Source organism: Salmo salar, chromosome ssa13 (genome assembly GCF_905237065.1).
Source record: "Salmo salar chromosome ssa13, Ssal_v3.1, whole genome shotgun sequence".
NCBI lineage: Eukaryota > Metazoa > Chordata > Actinopteri > Salmoniformes > Salmonidae > Salmo > Salmo salar.
Window position 1 is genome coordinate 91,325,251 of NC_059454.1, and position 21,524 is coordinate 91,346,774.

The following is a 21,524-nucleotide window of genomic DNA, read 5'->3' on the forward strand; positions in this document are numbered from 1 at the left end:
AACTTCACCTGTTATTAAGCTACACATCACATACATGATCTCAGTTGTGATTACTATATTAGGGCTCATTTGTAAAATATGGTTCATTTTCTGGGGATATTTTCACTAGATATCAGCAATATGGTTAAAATAGTCAAACATTTATTTTGAAGCAATAGGCTGTGTCATCATTTGTATACTTTCTTACAAAGATGCTGTACCATATTTACATTAAAACCAACTAATGTATTCATAAAAATCTTTATTGTAGGAAATGTGTTAAATACAGTGCAAAAGACACTTTTACCAGGGAAATTACTGTGTAAAATTGTGACATTATTTGCTGTCTGGATGTGCTTGGTTTCATTTCTTGCCATCGGTCTTCCAAACAAGTTGTCTTGTAACGTCGCCCTCAAGGAATTCTTGTAACAGGAAGCAATAACATCCATTTAATTACACATCCAGCATCTCAAAGGTTCTCTAGGATGCCAAAAAAATCATTAATCCATGACTACAATATAAAAGGTGGATGTATTCATACCACTTACAATTCAGGGGTGGATTGTAACATATTGCTCTGGGAAAAAGTTCCCCTAGGCAAATATCTAGGGTCAGCTTCCCAACCCTTATCCATTAGTGGGGGAAATACAAAACTGAACCAAGATCAGCGTCTAGGGGTAACTTCAACAACTTAGCACACGTTCAGTGTCTTTGTACACAACACCCTCTGCTGGATGAAATGAGTACAAACAGAAAATAGAAGCAAAATTAAAGGAGAGCCGCACACTAGGAGCTCAGATGCAATATTTTAATAACCTAATATCCAACGTTTGGATGGACAATGTTCTAGCCAGCACCTCGTCTAAATAGGTGAGTTTCTTTCGCTCTAGATACAGTTTGCATATATCACCAATTCAAGCTAATGAATATATCTGTCCTTGACTCGAACCCCATTCGATGCATCGATCGGCTGTGGGTGGAGCAATGTCTACATAAAGGTGCAAATGAAAAAACACTCACAAAAGCTCTGACAAAGGGCCTTGAGGACAATACATAAAGCTTAATAAAGACCAGTCACACTAGCAAGAGCAGCGTGCAGGTTTCTTTTTTCTCTCATAAAACATCTCTAAAAATGGAAGTGGTCGGAAAAGGTATTGTTACAGTGTATTACTATAATCACTGAAATACAATTGACCTGAACTAGCTACTCTGTGACAATACATGAACTTCCATGCAATGTTGTAGTGACACGATAAAGTAAATCAGATTGTAAGCTGCACTTACACCCACAGATTTAAGGCACAAGACCACAGACTTAAGGCACCAGATCTCCTACTGGACACGTAACATGTCAACATTCATACAAAGATGAGACATACAAAACATATGGAAATACAGGGGGTCAAATAAGTCTTCTTTGACCACTGATAAAAAGAACAGCTCTTATGGAGGGTTTAGAAAACACTGATACGGCCATTTGGGACAACACACAAACCATGCTCTACTTAAGCAATAAGGCATGAGGGGGTGTGGTATATGGCCATATACCACAAACCCCTGAGGTGCCTTATTGCTATTATAAAACTGGTTGCCAACGTAATTAGAGTAGTAAAAATAAATGTTTTGTCATACCCGTGGTATACGGTCTGATATACCACGGCTGTCAGCCAATCAGCATTCAGGGCTCGAACCACCCAGTTTATAATCATGATTAGAAACTGGCAAAATTCATTAGTGGCTGTGATGCAGAAGCACAGAGGTCACTTGCGGTCAATGTCAAGGATGTGAGATTACCTGTGGGTATTGTGTGATCGCACTTGTTCTCTGTCAGTGATGGGTAATAGTCACTGCGGATACTGACAATGTTGGTTGGCTGGTATAGTTACTGGTGGTGATAATGTTGGTTGGCTGGTATAGTTACTGGTGGTGATAATGTTGGTTGGCTGGTATAGTTACTGGTGGTGATAATGTTGGTTGGCTGATATAGTAACTGGTGGTGATAATGTTGGTTGGCTGATATAGTTACTGGTGGTGATAATGTTGGTTGGCTGGTATAGTTACTGGTGGTGATAATGTTGGTTGGCTGGTATAGTTACTGGTGGTGATAATGTTGGTTGGCTGGTATAGTTACTGGTGGTGATAATGTTGGTTGGCTGGTATAGTTACTGGTGGTGATAATGTTGGTTGGCTGGTATAGTTACTGGTGGTGATAATGTTGGTTGGCTGGTATAGTTACTGGTGGTGATAATGTTGGTTGGCTGGTATAGTTACTGGTGGTGATAATGTTGGTTGGCTGGTATAGTTACTGGTGGTGATAATGTTGGTTGGCTGGTATAGTAACTGGTGGTGATAATGTTGGTTGGCTGATATAGTAACTGGTGGTGATAATGTTGGTTGGCTGGTATAGTTACTGGTGGTGATAATGTTGGTTGGCTGGTATAGTTACTGGTGGTGATAATGTTGGTTGGCTGGTATAGTTACTGGTGGTGATAATGTTGGTTGGCTGATATAGTTACTGGTGGTGATAATGTTGGTTGGCTGATATAGTTACTGGTGGTGATAATGTTGGTTGGCTGGTATAGTTACTGGTGGTGATAATGTTGGTTGGCTGGTATAGTTACTGGTGGTGATAATGTTGGTTGGCTGGTATAGTTACTGGTGGTGATAATGTTGGTTGGCTGGTATAGTTACTGGTGGTGACAATGTTGGTTGGCTGGTATAGTTACTGGTGGTGATAATGTTGGTTGGCTGGTATAGTTACTGGTGGTGATAATGTTGGTTGGCTGGTATAGTTACTGGTGGTGATAATGTTGGTTGGCTGATATAGTTACTGGTGGTGGTGGGTGCGGTCATCAGGGCGTTTGATGTGAATGCGTCGCACCCTCTCGATGAGTTCCCGTTCCTCGTCCTCATCCAGGTGGTGGGATCGGCCTGCAGCGCCCCCTGTAGCCTCCAGTAGAGCGTTGTCTGGACCACGCCCGTCCTGAGACTCATACAGCAGGATGTTGAGTGTCTCCTCATAGATACGAGCCTCTGGGAACTCCACCTGAGGAAAGACTATACTGCTTAGACCACTCTAGGTACAAATACAAGGCTACTCACTGACAGGAGCCAGAGCAAGCAAGCAACATTCATATCATACATTTTCTGTGCTCTTGCTGTGGGAAACCAATTACCTTGGTTTGCTTCTTCTCTGTGGCGTAGACTATGGAGGTACAGCACACCTCAGCGATCTTACGGCCCTGCCCATAGAATGACCAGCAGCAGATCTCATCCCCGATCACGTCCTTGATGAAGAGCACACGGCCGTTGAAGCGCAGAGAGAGCTTGTCAAACAGCTCGATGTTTTTCAGCATGTTGTCATCAGAGTTGCTGTGAAAAGGTAATGACACCAGATGTTAATGTATGGTTGTCAATCGGTTTAAATCGCTATACACAACTGCTCTGGGGGTTGATCACTTACATCTCGTGGTCTTGACTCTGATTTTCAGAATTGGGATGAAAAGTTTATCTTGGATCATAGCTAGCTAACATTAGCTGTTTGGATTCATATAATGCGGCCCCGGCTTAATTGTTTCATCTGTCGGGAAGAATTACAACAAGTACCGCATGCTGTGTCTAGAGATGGCAGAAGAGACTCAGGGACTGTTCTTAACCACTGCCAAGATGTGGTGGCTTTTCGTGCTCTTTTCAGCAGCTGTGGCATTACCCAGGTGGGTGCTACATGTTCCTCAATGGAGGACCGGGTCCTATGGAGGATCTGACCGTCGGAGAAGCAAATGTGGTGCACTGATGAAGAGCTCCGGGCCCGTTTGTCAGACTGTCTTTGGTACAGCCAGTGAGAAACACCGATGCCCCCTCCGCTGAAGCTACACTGCCTTTCCAATCCAAAGTGCCTCAACTCCCAGCCTTTCAGCCAAAACCAAATAGACATTTAATCTTCATCAATTTAAATTTGTTTGTTTCACTTTTTATGCACTTTGATATTATTTTCTGTAATGAAAAGTGCTATACAAGTTAAATAAATGATAATTGATACAATCCCCTTCACACATACATTTAAGAAACACAGTGATGTGCTCATTATAAGTATTTTCCCACAATCATATGCAATGTTTAGCTTACCTGGTGTAAGAGTACTTGTTGTTGCTCCTGTTGTATAACAGCTTGACTGTGGGCTGTAATACAACATTAAAAGGCACAGAGGAAGTCAGTGTTGAGAAACAAACAGAATACAATATTGTGACATGTCTGTCTAATCATACATGTAAATTGTGAAATGTTTTTTTTGTACCTTGTTGGAGGTAGATATGAGTCTCTATTCTTCCTTTGATGAAGTGACCAAGGGCACTTTACAGAAGGGCTCATACATATCTTTGTTCTGAACGCATGGAGGAAAACAGGACACAAATAATTCAATGACGGCATGATGGGCCACACAAGCACACAAAGAAGGAGAGACACCAAGATAGAGATGAATTACAGGTAATTGTTTACAGTATGTTAAGGTGATACACAATACCTGTAAGGCAGCATGGCACTCATCAGCTAACCCCTGCACCAGGTAATACTTGGCCTCTGCCAGGAGCTCTTCCACCTCTCTCCAGATCTCAGGCAGAGGTACAGCACCGTCACGCAGGTAGTTCAGAATGGTCCCAAAGTGCTTCCCACACCTGTCAATAAGGATCCAGCCTGCAGCAGAGGACAGGGCTCATTACATTGAGAAGTGGCAGAGACAACAGAGTGGAGATAGTAGACTGTGCGTCTTCATATAGCGCCATCTCAGAAGACATGATGGGAGGCATGCAAGGGCAGCTAGCCTGGGAGAAATGTATCCTATGCAACACGAAGGAACATGGAGTGTCAAGACTTGGCAGTGGACAAAGGTTTGGGAAACCCTGGGTGCAGTCAACCCATGTCATCATCAATACCTTCGCTGTCTGTGAGGACCTCCATCCTACCGCTGAACATGGCCTTGAGCATGGTGTCCTGCTTGGTGAGGGTCTGCATGGTGGTGTAGTAGAGTGCCCCGCCCACGTTCAGCTTCACATACTTTGAGCTGGGGCAGGAGCCCTTGAATGAGGTGGTACGGGTTGTAGCCGCAGGCAACGCCGAGCTCACCGCACTTACTCCTGACATCTCTTCCTGCGAGTCAAAACAGTCAAAATTTTTGTCAATAGCTACAATGATGAACTTCACAGCTGATATCAATCAGGCACCCCAAATAAATTGCAAGTATTGCTTTCTGTGTTTAACGTTAGTAGTTCCGCTAGCTAGCTAGTTAACATAAAACTGCCATAAGCAAACAAGAAAACGTTCACCCAGAGCTGGCGCTCCGAGTAGCCGAGGACTTTAATGCAGGGAAACTTAAATCACTTTTACCAAATTTCTATCAGCATGTTAAATGTGCAACCAGAGGGAAAAGAACTCCAGACCACCTATACTCCACACACAAAGACGCATAGAAAGCTCTCCCTCGCCCTCCATTTGGCAAATCTGACCATAATTCCATCCTCCTGATTCCTGTTTACAAGCAAAAATTAAAGCAGGAAGCACCTAGAAAAAAAAAAAAAAAAGTGGTCAGATGAAGCAGATGCTAAGCTACATGACTGTTTTGCTAGCACAGACTGGAATATGTGCCAGGATTCCTCCACTGGCATTGAGGAGTACACCACGTCATTGGCTTCATCAATAAGTGCATCGATGAAGTCGTCCCCACAGTGACCGTACATACATACCCCAACCAGAAGCCATGGATTACAGGCAGCATCCACACTGAGCTAAAGGCTAGACCTTCCTCTTTCAAGGAGCGGGACTCTAACCCGGAAGCTTATAAGAAATCCCGCTATGCCCTCTGACAAACCGTCAATACAAGACTAAGATCGAGTTGTACTACACCGGCTCTGACGCTCGTCGGATGTGGCAGGGCCTGCAAACCATTACAGACTACAAAGGGAAGCACAACTGAGAGCTGCCCAGTGACACGACATGAGTGTGACCACGCTCTCCACAGCCGATGTGAGTAAGACCTTTAGACAGGTCAACATTCACAAGGCCGCAGGGCCAGACGGATTACCAGGACGTGTACTGCGAGCATGCGCTGACCAACTAGCAAGTGTCTTCACTGACATTTTCAACCTCTCCCTGTCCGAGTGTGTAATACCAACATGTTTTAAGCAGACCACCATAGTGCCTTGTCCAAGCACACCATGACAGTCGTGAAGCGGGCACGACAAAACCTATTCCCCCTCAGGAGACTGAAAAGATTCGGAATGGGTCCTCAGATCCTCAAAAGTAGAGGTCGACCGATTAATCGGAATGGCCGATTAATTAGGGCCGTTTTCAAGTTTTCATAACAATCAGAAATCGGTATTTTTGGACGCCGATTTATTTTTTTAGACCTTTATGTAACTAGGCAAGTCAGTTAAGAACACATTCTTATTTTCAATGACGGCCTAGGAACGGTGGGTTATAACTGCCTTGTTCAGGGGCAGAACGACAGATTTTTACCTTGTCAGCTCAGGGATTCAATTATGCAAACTTACGGTTAACTAGTCCAACGCTCTAAACACCTGCTTTACATTGCACTCCACGAGGTTACGCGAATGCAGTAAGAAGCTAAGATAAGTTGCTAGCTAGCATTAAACTTATCTTATAAAAAACAATCAATCAATCAATCATAATCACTAGTTAACTATACATGGTTGATGATATTACTAGTTTATCTAGCCTGTCCTGCGTTGCATATAATCGCCTAGGTACACGTTGCTCCAACCATAAACATCAATGCCTTTCTTACAATCAATACACAAGTATATATTTTTAAACCTGCATATTTAGTTAATATTGCCTGCTAACATGAATTTATTTTAACTAGGGAAAGTGTGTCACTTCTCTTGCAAACAGAGTCAGGGTATATGCAGCAGTTTGGGCCGCCTGGCTCGTTGCGAACTGTGAAGACTATTTCTTCCTAACAAAGACAGCAGACTTCGCCAAACGGGGATGATTTAACAAAAGCGCATTTGCGAAAAAAGCACAATCGTTGCACGACTGTACCCAATCATAAACATCAATGCCTTTCTTAAAAATCAATACACAGAAGTATATATTTTTAAACCTGCATATTTAGCTAAAAGAAATCCAGGTTAGCAGGCAATATTAACCAGGTGAAATTGTGTCATTTTGCGTTCATTGCACGCAGTCAGGGTATATGCAACAGTTTGGGCCGCCTGGCTCGTTGCGAACTAATTTGCCAGAATTTTACGTAATTATGACATAACATTGAAGATTGTGCAATGTAACAGGAATAACGTTTTGTTTTCGAGATGATAGTTTCCGGATTCGACCATATTAATGACCTAAGGCTCGTATTTCTGTGTGTTATTATGTTATAATTAAGTCTGATTTGATAGAGCAGTCTGACTGAGCGGTGGTAGACAGCAGCAGGCTCGTAAGCATTCATTCAAAATAGCACTTGTGCGTTTTGCCAGGAGCTCTTCGCAATGCTTCAAGCATTGCGCTGTTTATGACTTCAAGCCTGTCAACTCCCGAGATTAGGCTGGTGTAACCGATGTTAAATGGCTAGCTAGTTAGCCGGGTGCGCGCTAATAGCGTTTCAAACGTCACTCGCTCTGAGACTTGGAGTAGTTGTTTCCCCTTCCTCTACGTGGGTAATGCTGCTTCGAGGGTGGCTGTTGTCGATGTGTTCCTGGTTCAAGCCCAGGTAGGAGCGAGGAGGGACGGAAGCTATACTGTTACACTGGCAAGACTAAAGTGCCTATAAGAACATCCAATAGTCAAAGGTATATGAAATGCAAATCGTATAGAGAGAAATAGTCCTATAATTCCTATATCTACAACCTAAAACATCTTACCTGGGAATATTGAAGACTCATGTTAAAAGGAACCACCAGCTTTCATATGTTCTCATGTTCTGAGCAAGGAACTTAAACGTTAGCTTTTTTACATGGCACATATTGCACTTTTACTTTCTTCTCCAACACTTTGTTTTTGCATTATTTAAACCAAATTGAACATGTTTCATTATTTATTTGAGGCTAAATTGATTTTATTGAGTTAAAATAAGTGTTCATTCAGTATTGTTGTAATTGTCATTATTACAAATAAATAATAAAATCTAATGGGAAAAAAATTGGCCGATTAATCGGTATTGGTCCTCCAATAATCGGTGTCGGCATTGAAAAATCATAATCGGTCGACCTCTAGTGCGAACGGCCCAGTACATCACTGGGGCCAAGCTTCCTGCCATCCAGGACCTCTATACCAGGCGGTGTCAGAGGAAGGCCCTAATAGTTGTCAAAGGTTTTTGAGCCGGTCACGGGTGCACCTCTGCCACGCTCAAGGTACTAAACGATATCATAACCGCCATCGATAAAAGACAGTACTGTGCAGCCGTCTTCATCGACCTGGCCAAGGCTTTCGACTCTGTCAATCACCGTATTCTTATCGGCAGACTCAATAGCCTTGGTTTTTCTAATGACTGCCTCGCCTGGTTCACCAACTATTTTGCAGACAGAGTTCAGTGTGTCAAATCAGAGGGCATGTTGTCCGGACCTCTGGCAGTCTCTATGGGGGTACCACAGGGTTCAATTCTCGGGCCGACTCTTTTCTCTGTATATATCAATGAAGTCGCTCTTGCTGCGGGCGATTCCCTGATCCACCTCTACGCAGACGACACCATTCTGTATACTTCTGGCCCTTCCTTGGACACTGTGCTAACAAACCTCCAAATGAGCTTCAATGCCATACAACACTCCTTCCGTGGCCTCCAACTGCTCTTAAACGCTAGTAAAACCAAATGCATACTTTTCAACCGTTCGCTGCCTGCACCTGCCCACCCGACTAGCATCACCACCCTGGACGGTTCCGACCTAGAATATGTGGACAACTATAAATACCTAGGTGTCTGGTTAGACTGTAAACTCTCCTTCCAGACTCATATTAAACATCTCCAATCCAAAATCAAATCTAGAATTGGCTTTCTATTTCGCAACAAAGCCTCCTTCACTCACGCCGCCAAACTTACCCTAGTAAAACTGACTATCCTACCGATCCTCGACTTCGGCGATGTCATCTACAAAATAGCTTCCATTACTATACTCAGCAAACTGGATGCAGTCTATTACAGTGCCATCCGTTTTGTTACCAAATCACCTTATACCACCCACCACTGCGGCCTGTATGCTCTAGTCGGCTGGCCCTCGCTACATATTCGTCACCAGACCCACAAGCTCCAGGTCATCTATAAGTCTATGCTAGGTAAAGCTCCGCCTTATCTCAGTTCACTGGTCACGATAACAACACCCACCCGTAGCACACGTTCCAGCAGGTATATCTCACTGATCATCCCCAAAGCCAACACCTCATTTGGCCGCCTTTCCTTCCAGTTCTCTGCTGCCAGTGACTGGAACGAATTGCAAAAATCGCTGAAGTTGGAGACTTTTATTTCCCTCACCAACTTTAAACATCAGCTACCTGAGCTGCTAACCGATCGCTGCAGCTGTACATAGTCCATCTGTAAATTGCCCACCCAATCTACCTACCTCATCCCCATACTGTTTTTATTTTATTTACTTTTCTGCTCTTTTGCACACCAGTATTTCCACTTGCACATTATCATATGCTCATTTATCACTCCAGTGTTAATCTGCTAAATTGTAATTATTCGCTCCTATGGCCTATTTATTGCCTACCTCCTTTTGCACACACTGTATATAGACTTTCTTTTTTTCCTACTGTGTCATTAACTTGTTTATTGTGTTATTGGCTTGTTTATTGTTTACTCCATGTGTAACTCTGTGTTGTTGTCTGTGTCACACTGCTTTGCTTTATCTTGGCCAGGTCGCAGTTGTAAATGAGAACTTGTTCTCAACTAGCCTACCTGGTTAAATAAAGGTGAAATAAATAAATAAGACTCCACCACACTAGTCATAGACTGTTCTCTCTGCTACCACATGGCAAGCGGTACCGGAGCGCCAAGTCTAGGTCCAAGAGGCTTCTAAACAGCTTCTACCCCCAAGCCATAAGACTCCTGAACATCTAGTCAAATGGCTACCCAGACTATTTGCATTGACCCCGCCCCCCTCCCAACTCTCTGTTGTCATCTATGCATAGTCACTTTAATTAATTCTACCTACATGTACATACTACTTCAACTAACCGGTGCCCCCGCACATTGACTCTGTACCGGCACCCCCCTGTATATATTGTTATTTTTTACTGCTGCTCTTTAATTATTTGTTCCTTTTATCTCTTATTCTTATCCGTATTTTTTTTAACTGCACTGTTGGTTAGGGGCTTATAAGTAAGCATTTCACTGGAAGGTCTACACCTGTTGTATTCGGCGCAGGTGACTAATACAATTTGATTTTGAACTTTTGATGACAAGCTAGCAGGTTTGCGTTCAAAACCCATACACATGGGTGCCATCATAACTAGCTCGTTTGTTTAAAAACTATCCGTTTTTAACGAGCCAAAAAAACCAGAACAAACCCGGTTCTTAAACAGGGGTAAATAGTTAGCTAATAATATAATATATGGGCCCAATAACAATATATATGGGGCCAATGACAAGTCTAACCTGCTAGCTTGTCATCAAAAGTTCAAAGCCGTTTCATGTTAACTAACGTTAGCTAGCTAGCGGAATCTAACTACTAGTTAAACACAGAAAGCAATACTTACACTACAGCTACTGAATAGTTATCTAGCCATTTATCTGGATCGAACTTGCTAACTCTGGTCTGGCTAGCTGACTTCATGTGAATGCTAGCTAGCCTTGAAAGCAATTGTTTTAGGGACCCCCGCTAGCAAATCCATTGTTGTTTTAGCAGGACGGTTGGCTAGCTAGCAAACAGTTAGCTACATAGCAGCTACCTAAGTTGCGTCGTTACTATCTGTGGTTCCAGGTTGTCAAGAATTCCGCTAGACAAAAGCCTAGCTAGCTACATCCTGTAGATTAAACGTTACATAGCTATCTAGTCGTGTGTGTACTATAACATTATCTTAATTGTCGAATCGCCCAGTTACTAGTTAACTAACGTTAGTTAGCCAGATATATAAAAAAAAAACGTACCATAGGACCCGGTCAGTCAGCCTGGAAACACAAAGTTGGCTGGCTAGATCGTGTTACACACAGACACAGACTTCTATGGTAACGTTATATTGACGTTCGCACATTTTACTATTCGGGATGGAAACAAGATTACCCAAAAACGGAACTATCAACAAACAAAAAAAGATTCATTCAACTTTCTCTTAAAAATAAAAAAACGGATCTGAGATGGGAGGGCGGGCCGTCTTCCGGCGCCAGCAGCCTGCCACTTTGAAATCTTAGATAGTCCCAAAAACTTTTCTGCCGCAGCCACAATAATGTCCAGTTGTTTGACTTCTTTGAGACTGGAGCCGTACAGTTTATAATTGTGCCACTGAACGCCACAAAATCCAGGCCTGTCAGAAAACATTTACTACAGGCTGTGCTACCTCCACTACAATATCTTCACTAACGTCGCTTGTATTCTCAATTATTTAAATTCCATCCGCATTCGATTGAACGCTCTAACTTTTGCCACCTCAATCTCCTTCACCAGGAACATGATCCCCACCACAATTGCAACACCGATCGTCCTTCTATACACCATTCTTCAGCATACTCCGTCCGTCTGCACACACTTGAAACATGGCCAAATCCTTAAACATTTTTACAAATCTCCTACAGCGTATCATACATAACCAATCTTTGCGTAGGTAGGCGCTCTTTATATATATATATATAATAAAAAATACAGGGCCGATAGACTTATTTGTCTCCATTCACCCAGCGGGTCAGACGCCGGGCACCAACCACAACAATAATCCTCTTCAGGTATTCAACCTGAACATCCGTCGTTACTCCTGAAATGACTCCTTTGATGGGTGCTCTGCTCCGAAGTTCAAAGCACAATACTTCTGTTGTTCGGATTCTTGTAATGCCCACTGCAATTTTCCTATTTTCTTCAGAAATATAATTTATCAAAATAAGACCACGCCTGGTCACTCTGATAGACAACTTTTCCCAGCGCATACTTCACATTTTCCAACACCTCAAACGGGTCTCCTACATATGTATCATTACCCAATAAACGCATCCCACCACGAAACGATTCATTATCATTTATAAACGTATCCTCCACTCCAATTTTAGACTATTCCCTGTTTTGTTCAATTTTTAGACACTGGTGCGTTGCGTGGGTAAAATCACCGAGGAAACCAGATAATGACACAAAAACGATGTTCTCTGTCACATACTCAGTCACAACACACGTGCCTGGCTGCAAAAGTGCATTGTGAGTGACTTCCGCAGCAGGCGCACAGCTCGTGTACAGGCAGCAGCAGGCCAGCAGCAATTTCAGTAAATTTCAAATCATTGTTGGCTGACTGCAGCAGCAGTAATATGCGTTCAACGAGACAAACCCAACAAATATAGTTGGTCACGAATGTTTATATCTTGAACAGAACTTACAACATCAATCAACATGTTTCAATCAAAATTGTACATCCAGAAGTACAGAAAAGAGTGGGAGTCTGTACCTGAATTTAAACGGTGGCTGAAGCCAGTAATTGGGGACGATTGTCAGGCATACTGTGCGTACTGCAAATCAGATATGCTTGCAAAAATGTGTGACATCAAAAAACATTGTGCTACAGCAAAGCATATAAATAAATCAAAACCGTACAACCCCCGCAAAGCAGTTAGCACAGTTGGTTAAGAAAGTGGATAACTGCAAAAGCGTAGAAGCTACTATGGCGGAGCATTGTTCGCTGCTAGCATGCAACCATTTAGGTATGACTTGCAAGGCTGCCTTTTCAGATTCTGTGGCTGCAACAAACTTCCAAGTGCACAGAAATGATTAGGGGAGTACTGGCTCCTTCTTTTCTCAAAAGGGTAACATCAGATGTGGGGGATGAGAAGTTCAGTCTCCTTTTGAATGAGTCCACTGATGTCAGTGTCTTGAAATACCTGGGTGTGGTGATTCGGTATTTCAGTGCTAAAAAAAGAACCGTTGTGTCCACATTTCTCGGGCTGGTTGAATTGGAGGGGGGCGATGCCAGATCAATAGCAAAGGCGGTAGTTGAGTTTCTTGAGAAGTGTAACTTTAAAAAAGAAAATCTTCAGGGTATTGGCACTGATAATGCGTCCGTGATGACTGGGGCGCACAAGATTTTAAAGGAAGAATGTGCATTGCCCAATTTGGTACTCATCTGCTGTGTGTGCCATTCTTTACAATTGGCTGACAGTGCAGCATCCAAAGAAACCATCCCTAGGAGTGTTGAGTACTTAATCAGGGAAACCTACGACTGGTTTTCCATTTCCCCAAAACGGCATGAGGCGTACAAAGCAGTGTATGCCACCATTAATTGTGGCCAGAAACCCCTGCAGATCACCAAAGTGTTTGCCACACGTTGGCTATCGGTTGAGCCTGCGGTAACTCGTATATTGAGCCAGTGGGAAGAACTGAAACTCCACTTTGAGTTGACCAAGGCCAGTGAGCATTGCTACATGGTGAATGTGTTCCACGCCGTGTACATGGACAAGACCAACTACGTCTACCTGACATTCTTGTAATTGATCCTGTCCGACGTAGAAGTTGCAGTGAAGTCATTTGAGGGAGAGCAAACAGATCCTGTCAAGCTTTTGGACAATCTGGTACACCTCTTAACATCAATTTGCAGCAGAGTAGTCAACCCTATGGCAAAAATGTATGTTCTGAAGGATAGACATCTCAGTCCATCACCATTCCTTTGGTACCTTTTCGAGAGAATGGTGTACCAACTCAGTCTTGTGCCAGAGGACAAAAAGGAAATTCGGAGACGGTGCATTAACTACATTGTTGCTTTAAGCAAGGAGCTGCAAGCAAGGCTGTCAGACAACCTAGAAGCCTTGCGAAACATGGCCTTGTTCAGTGTTAAGGAAACGCTAAAGCACAATAAAGGCACCACCAAAATTATTAAAGGAGCTGAGCTACTGGGATACCAGCCCCAAACAATTGATCAAATTGTTTCCCAATGGAGAAACATCCATCTGTTTAGGTGGGACTCAACTGAAAATACAGTTGAGTTTTGGAGTGAAGTGAATAACTACACGCACTCTTCCAGGTCAAATCCATTTGAAGAACTGTGCAAAGCTGCACTCACTGCCCTCTCCTTGCCACACTCAAATGCGGAGGTTGAACGGCTATTCAGCCAAATGAGTGTGGTCAAGTCTGAGTTAAGAAATATGTCACTTCACACTCTCAACTCCATACTCCTGATGCGGTATGGACTGAAGCTGGCTGGTGATACCTGTTACCAGCATAAACTACCAAGTGAAGTTCTGCAGCAGTTTGGCACCACAGCAGCATACAGCTATAAGGCCACAGTTTTACGTTATTACGTAATGACGTCATCACGCAATGACAACGTCATTTAGCAACTTTTAGCAACAAATCGACCTGCCGCTAGCAACTTCCCCTGAAAATTTATTGGCAACACAGATCTGTGTTGTGATAATTGTGTTTGCTCTATAAATCCTGTTAATTTTAATATGCCTTGGGACCGTGATATATAGGCCTAAGGCCACACACACAAAGCTGGATTCCTAAGGCCGAGACAATAAGACCGTGGCAGAATAAATTCAAACACATCTTTGTTTTGCCACAAAACTGGATAGCAACCTCTGTCCGGTTCAGTCCACAAAGCATATTGCATGTAACAGACAGTTAAATGACCTACAGGATGGTCAAACAAGATAATGCTTCTGACATTTTCAGACCACTAAGCAACTATTGATTTAGAACCACAGAGAGTTACCTCAATGAGCAGCCTCCACTATTCCAGCACCATTTCAACTTCAACATGTCAACATCATCAAATCACCTCTAATAGTGACAACTAAAAGATACTGAAAACAATTTAGTCCGATCAACGTAAACTACATTTGATGTGGCTGTCCATGGCTCTGATTTCTGTGTGTGTGCATGCGCGTTGGTGCAAGTAGAAAATATATTGCCTCACCCCACTTGTAGAGAAATGTCAATGCCATCCTCCTCTCTTTCATGTTGACTCTGTCATACAGTACAGGTTTTATTTTTTGTTGTCCTAGGCTACCTGGTTAAAATACTTGCTTGCTAGCCTAACTTCCTTTCGTTGGTGACGTTAGCTAGCTAGTTAACATTAGCCTTCTACATCTAGCTACATATTGAACTTCCATCATCTCAGGCCAGGGGCACAACAATGTATGGATCAGAATCACCATTATAATTATTGGCCAGTACGGAGAATTAAGTAAAACCACAAGTCCAAATCCCTATCTCCATCCATTGCTAATTTAGGAAAGGGCCCATTTTAGCTAGCTAGCCAGCCACTGGAGGACAACACAATGAGATGCAACAATTCAAGTTGTTTCTGTCAATAACGTATGCTCTCAATGCGATTTGATAGGAGTGAAGCCAAAATCCAAGCTGGATTCCTTTTGGCATTTTTTGGTGCACCAGGACCATTCAGTTGAGCTCGCTTAGTTTAGCTCAACGCTGATTGGCTAATTTTGTATACTTTTTTATCAAGGGAGGCCAAATGCTTGCACTCCATTCAATTAGTGATGGGCATTCCGACGCTTTTCATTGAGCCGGCTCTCAGCTCACCAAAAAGAGACGGCTCTTTTGGCTCCCAAATGGCCCTTTTAAAAAAAGTTTGCGATAGTTTGACTATGAGTGGTGTTAAAACAATTCTAATCAAATTATTAAATTAAATCATACTCTACCTTAACCACAATGTATTTAAAAATGCATTGGTTTGTTATGAAAAAGAATGCTATTAAACATTTGCATTTAAAGTATAACTTTGTAATGTATATAAACAAAGTGCATATAAATCTAACCATTCAAAACAAATACAATCTGAACAGCATAATAGAATATTGCACCATATCAAAAAAAAAAAAAAAAAAAATTCAAAACTGCAGCATCACACAAATTGAAAAAAATGTAAAAAAGAAGGATCCTATTACACATGTGCATTTAAAGTATAACTTTTTTAATGTATATAAAAAGTGCATATAAATGTAACAATTCAAAACGAATACAATCTGAACAACATAATAATATAATATTGCACCATATCAAAGAAAAATAAATAACAATGTGCAAAACTGCAGCATCCCACTTAAAACATTAAACTGGTCCCTCTTTTCTCTCTCTTCTTTATTGCCATGTTATAACCAGCAGCACACAGCAATGCTGACCATATTTTGCTTTTATGAGAGATTTGCATTCAGAAATGCAGCTGCCTCACTTTCGAGGGGCTGATGCAGTTTCTTCTCTCAGTAAGTATTTGTCCCGCTTTCGAGAAGACCCTCTCAGAGGTAACGGATGTAGCCACTATGCAGAGTCTCCCTGTCATGACTTTAGTAAGCTGTGGGTAGACAGAGGCCTTGCTCTTCCACCAGCTCAGAGGATCTGCAGATCTTTGGAGGAGGGGCTCCTCCAAATAGGATCAGACCTCCATTATGGCATCTGCTGAGGAATTCCTTTGTGCTGCATCCCCAGTTGCTCTCTCATCAAACAGCATCCAAACAGCAGACGTATGTGGCACTACTGCTGGTGCTTCTGCTCCGTCTGATCCCTCTTCTTCCTGTTGCCTGAGCCAGCTGACTGCTGGGGCTGTCCCTCCCTGCTGCTGAGGTTATTCTTTGAAGAGCCTCATCAATCGCTCTGGCATCACTGAAAGCTAACTTCTTAAACCTGGGGTCAAGTGCAACGGTTTCTGATAGCACGTGACTATATTCCATTCTGTGGAATTTCTGTCCATCGATGAACATAGGGTGTTTATCAACTCTGTCACATGTCCTGTGGTTACATTTGCTTCTCTCTGGCGGCTGGCTGTGATTCGCTGCAGACCCTTACACAGGAGTATCATTTTTGAGGCTGTCACATAGCTGTAAAGAGAGAACAGTAGTTAGTTCAGGTTCATGTTTGGTCTACTGATACTACATTCTAATCTACTGCTCATATACATATATAATATTGGATTAAATAATGATGTAGTAATAACTGCTTACTGTACCTCTCTCCACTGATCTCCACAGTGACCTGCTCAAAGTGTTACAGGACTCTGCACACATCCTCCACCACCTCCCATTCCTCTTGGGTCAGAACCCGTTTAACATATAAAATGTTGAATTCCACCTTGTAGTGCAGTCTTGTTTAGGCCTCAGCTCAGGCATCCCCCATCTGGTGTTGTGTAGACTTTAGTTTTTCAGCACCTACTGTGCTCCTGTAGAAGTATTCCACAGCTGTTTTCACTTTGTCCACAGTGGGCATCATCACCTTCAGAGCATCTCTTACAATCAGGTTGATTGTGTGGGCAAGACATGGATGATGGGTCCATTTAAACATTTTTATGGCTTTGGTTATGTTAGCTGCATTGTCGCTAACACAAAAGACCACTTTTCCATCTACGTGCCATTCTCTGGCCGCTCTCAACAGTTCCTCTGCCAAGTTCTCTGAAGTGTGTCTGTCGCTGAACTCAAAGCAGTCCAGAAGACAGCTAGACATCGAAAATCATCAATGAAGTGACATGTAACCGACATGTAAGAAGTGGTTACCCTTGATGTCCAGCAGTCAGTGGTAAGTCAAACTGCAGTAGCTTTTTGGACTCTTTCCCACACTGAAGCCTGTGTGCTCTCATACAGTTGTGGAATAAGTGATTTTGAAAGGGTTTTCCTGCTTGTAATTGTGTACATTGGATTTAGACTATTGCTATAATTTCTAAAACCTCTGTCATCCACGACCGAAAATGGCTGGAAATCGGTGGCAATCATTTTAGCAAATGCAATATCAATTTGGCCTTCTTTTGCTACAGACATAGACTTTGGCATAAACTGGTCCATAGAAGACTGCGTTGCTGTGGGTCGCGGAGAAGGCCTACTTGAGCTGGCTCCACCACTATCACTAGCAGGCCCGCAAGTTTCTTGAAGCTCCGCTACAGCTAGCTTCACAGTTGGGTGCACAGTTCGCATATGCCGGTGTAGGTTGTGCGTAGAACCGACTTTATATGAGATTTTGTTTTGGCAAATTCTACACTGTGCTCTAACATTGTCTACATTATTAAAATGCATCCAAATGCTACTGTGCTTCCGACTCATTTTCCAGCTGTTGTTTTCACAGCTGTCCTTCCCTCCCTCATGCATCTTTGGTTCATTGGTTGACACTGTGTGTCTGATCAACAGGAACAACAGGTGAGGCTGTTAGTCTGAGCAGACAGTCAGAACGAATGTGTGCGCTTGAGCATTTAGGCCTATATTATTATTATTATTTTTTTTGTTCTTTGAATTAGTTAATTCTATTCATTTAAATCTTTTGATTATTCAGATCTTAATTTATTTTTATTTTTATAAATAGATTTGGCTCTTCTGATATGCGAGCCGGCTCCCAACATTCACCTACAAGAGCCAGCTCTCAGAGCCGACTCATTCACGAATGACCCATCACTACATTCAATGCTATGGGCGGCAACAATGTCATACTCATTTGGACCAGACAGCATCAGATAGATGGCCTACATGTAGAGAGACAGAAGGGCGCCGTTTCACCTGCTCGGATGCTTTCTCCAGTTAGATACATTCAGCCTCTTGCGAATTGAAAGAAATTATGAAACACAGAGAGACGAAAGATACATTATTACATTAAAAAAAATACTTGCTCCAATTTTGGGGGAAGCCGGGCTTCGCATGGCCTCCATGAATACACGCCACTGCACTACTGTGAATGTCCTGAATGAATGCCATTCAGGACATTAATCTTCACCAACTTTGCTCGACACACTGCTTGATTCGAACTAAGTATCCACTTCCACCATCTCTACGATTTCTGGTCTTAGCAGATTACTTTCTTAGAAAAATAATGAGGTACTTGGGCTGTGTTCAGTTCGCAACGCTCACCTTCCCACAATCCCCAGTGCATTGCTCCGCATGCTCCCGTTCTAATTGAATGGGGGCGGGACTTCGTCTGGTGAATTCGGAAGTGGTGGAAACCCTACATAATGAGCGGGCTGGCCGTGGCAGTTTTGCATGGAAAGTCCCAGAACTAACCAGATGTTGATGGAATTACTTCAGAATTTTACAAATTATTTTCTGAACAAGTAGCTCCCTTCCTATTTGAAGTCTTTTTTAGAGAGTATTAAAAACAATGTTCTCCCTCCTACAATGATTCAGGGGTTAATAACACTGATACCTAAGCCTAAAAAAGAAAGGCTGCTCATTGATAACTGGTGCCCAATTTGTCTTCTTAATAATGACTATAAGATATTAGCCTTACTACTTTTGACACAGTAGAGCATCAGTTCCTCTTCCACTCCCTTGAGAAATTTGGCTTTGGGGATTTTTTCTGTAAGGCTATTAAGACTCTCTATACAAATGGTAACAGCTCTATTAAATTTAAATATGGCACCTCACCTAGATTTGAGTTAAAGAGGAATTAGGCAAGGCTGTCCTATCTCTCCATATCTGTTTTTATTAATCACCCAACTTCTTACAAATTCTTTAAATAATAGTCCTGCACAAGGTATTTCCATAGCTGGTAAAGAAATTATTATAAGCCAGCTAGCTGACGATACTACACTTTTTCTGAAAGACGCTAACCAAATTCCCATATTGATCAATGTGATACAATCCTTTTCCAAAGTGTCTGGTCTATATTTTAACATTAATAAATGTGAACTCATGCCTGTCAAAGATTGTGTGACACCTGTTACGGATACAAGTGTGTGTTTCTTTTCTCTCCTTCTCCTCCTCACAGGTGACAATCATCACTCCCCAATCAGTCATCAATCAGTCCCCAATCAGAAGACACCTGTTCCTTTTCCCTCAACCTATCACAGCCCCTTTCCCTTGGTTTAAAAACCCAGTCAGTTGTTTTCTCCCCAGATCAATCTTTGTGTTCATTCTCTCAATCGCTCTCTGTGTCGCTATCGCTGTATTGATCTCTTTTGCTTTTTCAACTACATGTCACATTTGTCCGGTAATCCTGTGAGTATTGTTTTGTTGTTTGACTGTTTGTTTGTTTGATGGGAAAAGGGGGTACCAAGACAAGTCGCCCATGGGCATACATTACCCGTAGGAATACTGTGTCTAAGTACCCTAGTTAGAACTGGGCGGACCACCCTCTGTATTTTTGGTTAGTTAGCTAACTGTTCTTGAAATGGGCTAGTCTAGCTTAGGGGTGTTTTTGGCTTATTGTTTCTTTGCTTGGGTCCAGCTCAGCCCCTTTTCTCTCACCCCTTTACCGTGTGTTTAAAATAAACCTTTTGAGTTTGACGGTAGATTTCAGTTGTCTGTGGTTTTTGGTTCTCACTGTTCTTTATCACTATTATAATTTGCATGATTTATGTTACGGGTCTCGTATCCATCCCCCCCTAGACCGCTGGGCCAAAGGGATTCGTAACACACCTTCATATTATGGTATTCCAGTGAAAGAATAACTTACATAAATTTGGCATAACCATTACTAAGGATCAGAAGTCTAGAGGCTTACTAAATTTTAACCCTGTCACATCCTGACCAGTAAAAGAGGTTATTGTAGTTTGGTCAGGATGTGGCAGGGGTGTGTGTGTTGGGGTTTTTGGGTTGTGTTCTATGTTTTGTATTTCTATGATATAGAAAAACTAGAAAATATGTCTAGTTTATTGTTTTGACCTTCAATTGGAGGCAGCTGTTCCTCATTGCCTCTAATTTAAGGTCCTATTTAGTAGGGGTGTTTTCCCTGGGTTTTTTTGTGGGTAGTTGTTCTTTGTGTAGCCTTACAGGACTGTTTTGTCATTGTTTTTGTATATGTGTTCATTTTTGTTTTCCTTCAATAAAAAAGATGAGTATACATATTCCCGCTGCGTTTTGGTCCAATCCCTACGACACCCGTGACAAACCCTCTTATTAAAAAAAAAATAACCCCAGATGAAGCTAAATCAATGTCTACAGAGGGACGTATCTTTAAAAGGAAGAGACCTTCAGCCTTGGTTATTTGGAATCTCTAGGCTAACATATGGTGCTCTATCTTTATGGTAAAATAAGCAAGGAGATAGACCAGATGCTTCAACTTTCTGTGGAGAAACCGTACCCATTACATTAGGAAAACTGTTGTAATGAACACTTACGAGTATGGTGGGCAGAATTTTCTGGACTTTACTACCTTAAATAATACTTTTAAGATCAATTGGATAAAACAATTCCTAGGAAGACCCACTTCTATGTGGAATTTTATTCCTCGTCATGTCTTCTCTACTTTTGATGGCCTTAACTTCATGTTGCTTTGCAATTATAATATTGACAAAGTTCCAGTGACACTTCCTGCTTTTCATCGGCAGGTTCTCTTGTCATAGATATTATGTGGAATATTCAGGATATATTGTATATTAAAAAAAAAATACTACTTTGTTTTTAGAATATTGGTTCCGAAATAATATCCTATTGGTGAGACAACTTGTAAATGCAGAAGTTTCTTTTTTAACTTAGTTATAAGGAA

General features: G+C 42.1%; 1 pseudogene; it reads right to left on the reverse strand.

The window, feature by feature from the left end:
* Window positions 1–226: 226 nt before the first annotated feature.
* On the reverse strand, window positions 227–12,306 carry LOC106568214 (BTB/POZ domain-containing adapter for CUL3-mediated RhoA degradation protein 3-like; annotated as a pseudogene).
* Between the last annotated feature and the right edge of the window lie 9,218 nt (window positions 12,307–21,524).